Source organism: Thalassophryne amazonica, chromosome 16, assembly GCF_902500255.1.
Source record: "Thalassophryne amazonica chromosome 16, fThaAma1.1, whole genome shotgun sequence".
In the NCBI taxonomy this organism is placed as follows: domain Eukaryota; kingdom Metazoa; phylum Chordata; class Actinopteri; order Batrachoidiformes; family Batrachoididae; genus Thalassophryne; species Thalassophryne amazonica.
In genome coordinates this window covers 11,278,742-11,282,568 of record NC_047118.1, presented here as the reverse complement: position 1 = coordinate 11,282,568, position 3,827 = coordinate 11,278,742, and the positions used below count along the sequence as shown (strand labels likewise).

The following is a 3,827-nucleotide window of genomic DNA, read 5'->3' as shown; positions in this document are numbered from 1 at the left end:
CATGTGCAGGCAACAACTCCAAAAGAAAAGCTTTTGTCTTGTGCATCTCCAACTTAAAGGGGAAAATTAGAGGATGAACTGATTAAAATCTGGTGACCTTTGATGCACCAGATCAATCAAAAAAGCAACACTGTTTTGTGCATGTAATACCCCGTAGATGTGTCTGCCATCTGCTGGATGAAGTGCTCAACTTCACATGTGCTAACAACTTAAGCTAGTAGCCGCGGAGAGAAACATAATGTCCGTTATGTGGCAAAATGACAGACAAAATAAACGAAAAATGGAAAAGTTTTTGTCAGTTCTGCGAGTGACTCGCGAGGGCAAGAGTTATGTTCATGAAAATGTTGAATTGCACCAAAAGGAAACGTAATTTAAGTATAAAATCTGCTCTGTAACTGTAGTTGATACTGAGATACAATTGGGGGTGATTTTATTGCAGACAAAAGTCAAAACAAGCATTTCCAGCAGGTTTTTTTTGTTTTGTTTTGTTTGTTTTTTAAGGAAAGTGCTTATTGAATGAACAGAAACTTCAGATCTCTGAGTCGTTTCAGGCTGAAATTTGTTCTCCAGTCTGAGTGGTTACTTAGCAGTGGGGAGATTTATTGTTTCTGTCTATTACCATGGAAACACCTCCGTTTATGTCAGTGTTCCATTTGAGCCTATAGAAATTTGTGTATTGCAAATAATCTGATTGACACAGCCAGTATTTCCTCATCTTGTGGTTATGGGTGTGCGAACTGACGTGTTTTCAGCCGCTTTGAACTCTGATGATCTACATGGAACAAAATCTGACCTTTTAATCATAATGTCAACACTTGGAATCCACCTAAGCATTATCCACATTTCGTCCAAATCATTATAAAAATCACATGCCGTCACCTTGACTTTTGCCAAGATGAATTCTTTACGTGCTATTTCATGGTCAACCATCACTGGCATACTCGTACCAAGTTTGGAAGAAATCAGACAAAGGGTCCGAGAATAGTCAGCCAACCAACAGACAGGCAGAGAGGGTCTTGACATCAGTGATTTATTTTTGGCAAATTTGACCTTGCTGGGAAATTCCAGAACCCAGTCCACCTTCATTTGTGTACCAAGTTGGGTAGATGTTGGAGTGAAAAACACAAAGTGTGACCTTTAATCCTCATGACCTTAAACCCATTGATTAACATTTGATATGTTTGATTGTGCTGGGGCAATTCCAGAACCCACCTGCATATATTTGTCAAATTTAGTGGACGCTGGCATGAAAATCTGTTTTTGACCATTGGCCCAAATGAACTTTGCCAAACCAAACCTGTGTGGGGAAGTGATGGTTAAGCAGTAGGCTTGAACCAAGAGGATCTTTGGTTCAAACCCGCCATCAGGCCGGAAAATCACGAGGGCCCTCGGGCAAGGTCCTTAATCCAAAGTTGCTCCTGGTATGTATGTGAGGCATCATTGTGAAGTGCTTTGAGCTTCTAATTCAGATGGAAAAGTGCTATATAAATGTAGTCCAGTCCAAACCTGTTAGGGCAATTTTGGTATTGACTGTCATCCACATACCAAGTTTTCTTGAAATCCACCAAAGAACCTTGGAGGAGAAGGTGAACAAACAGACAAATGTTCAGATTAGTATAATACATGCCTACTGTATAGTCAACAACGTCTGCAGTGCTGGTCTAACCTACATTGATTTCTTGACTCACAATCCCCAGTATGGGAGACTGGCACTCTAACCACAAGTCTTTTGACCTTGGGGAGTGAGGATTTACTTAATTCTTCTGCACAGCACCACCTACTGACCTCTGTTACACTAGAACAGTCTGATATTGCTGTGGTGCCTGAAGGAGGCATCATATTAAATGAACATTGAAGTGCAATGTCAAATGTCATTTGGGTGCTGTCATGGGCATTGATCACAGTGTCATATTGTGTAATACGTATACATTTTCCCAGAGTGTTTCAAGTAAAACAATGTCTCGGAAGATACATTGGTTTTGTTTGCTGGACATGAGGTTTTACGTAATCTGTAACCCCCAGGGCTGCCGCCTGACCTGCTGTTTGGCGTTCCTCAGGGTCCGTTTGTGTATAGAGCATCAGAGCTCCAGGAAATAGCTGGAATTGTGTCATGGGAAATGTCCCCTACATTTTCAGTCCAGCACTGGAGGCATTCTTTCTCCTTGGGATATTGGGGACATCGTGTTCCTGCTCTTTTCTGGGCCTTGAGGCACTACAGTCTGTCCTGGGACGAGACCCGACCTGTATTTCGCTCAGAGCTCTGATATCTTACTCATGCTAAAAACAAGAGGTCAAAGCAGGATAGTGTGTGTGTGTGTGTGTGTGTGTGTGTGTGTGTGTGTGTGTGTGTGTGTGTGTGTGTGTGTGTGTGTGTGTGTGTGTGTGTGTGTGTGTGTGTGTGTGTGTGTGTGTGCATACCACCTGCAGCTGCACCATCACAAGGAACTTCAGCCGACAGGCACAAACCTGAAAGATGTGGCGGAAGCTCGTTCCCTAGCATGATCTAGTGCATTAGATAACGTTCAGGAAAATTTACACTTTCTATGTCCAGATATGATCAGAAAACATTTGTATGGCTGGAAAAATGCATCTGGGGGCAGTAAAAGACATCCCCACCCCCCACCTCTGCATCTGGTGTTGAGGTCCATAAACAACAAACATGTTTACGGAAGCTGATCTGTGATAGATGACTGCTGCTAAGGAGAAGAAGAGAAGAAGAAAAGTCCCTTAAATGCCTGAAAAATCTTTTTAATGTGTCCAAAATGGCTGTTCAGTGGCATAAATTCCAGAGTTTTGTCTTTTCACGGTGCTCTGTGTCGTGTTCCAGGTGCGCCTGGCAGAGAATGCCAGGTGCTTCATGCCTCAGCTCACCTGTAATGGAATGAAATGAAGAGACGGGCGGTGCGTCCAGCCGGAGTGACTCAGCTATTCTTGTTATTCTCAGCGGTCGGGTGCAGCGGGGGGGATTATATCACCTTAGTGTGAGCTATGTTTGGCCTACACACCATTATGTGTGCATGTACTTTTTTTTTTTACATGCATGTACATACATACATACATACATGCTGTTATATGTATTGGTTGTTACGATCGTTGTTGTAGGCTGTAGCGACACTATTGTGCTTTATACTGTAGTTATACTCTAGTTATCGGCTTTATTTAGCTTTTTGGGTTAGCAAGGTGTGCTAGGCTAGTTATAGGCTAAATTATGGTAGTTCTTCTGGCTATAGTTAGCCAACGTTTGGGATTTGTACTCTTTTACATGATGTAGGCAGTATCTAAGTTTGGGGTTTTCATTAGAAACCATGTAGAGTACGGAATTTGTCTTTCTATAGTAACTATCCATAACTTAGCTAGCAGGGTGAACTTTAGATAGGAACTCAATACATATTATATCATAGTTTTTGTTTCTGTAATAACTTAATCAGATTTATATCTTAGCCTACTAGCCATAACTTTCATTTCATTTCATTTATTTAAAAGGGACAACACATATTGATGAACACATAAAGTGTAAATATACAGATTATAGCCATGGGCTAATTTCCATCTGTAGTCCCTGACAGACTGTAAAAATTAACAAACAATTTACAGTAAAACACACACAAACATCACAGGAGCTTACAATACAACAACTGACTACATTACATAGGGGTCACTAACTACTACAAGAAGAAGACACAGACTGGACAAGAAACAGGAAACAAGAGGACACTGACGTGATCTGAGCATGAAGGTTATCTTATGTAAACTCAGTCAAAGGAGGGTACACAGTTAAAAAAAACATCTACATGTACAATTCAACTGGAATAAGTTAATTAAAATTG

The 3,827-nt window shown here is 41.1% G+C and overlaps 1 long non-coding RNA gene across 1 annotated transcript; it reads right to left on the bottom strand.

Moving 5' to 3' along the window:
• Positions 1 to 1,781: 1,781 nt before the first annotated feature.
• Positions 1,782 to 2,587, bottom strand: LOC117528431. The gene is made up of 3 exons (XR_004565770.1): positions 2,419 to 2,587; positions 2,037 to 2,277; positions 1,782 to 1,823 (listed from the first exon to the last, which is right to left on the bottom strand). It is a non-coding gene; the product is annotated as an uncharacterized LOC117528431 (long non-coding RNA).
• Positions 2,588 to 3,827: the final 1,240 nt, after the last annotated feature.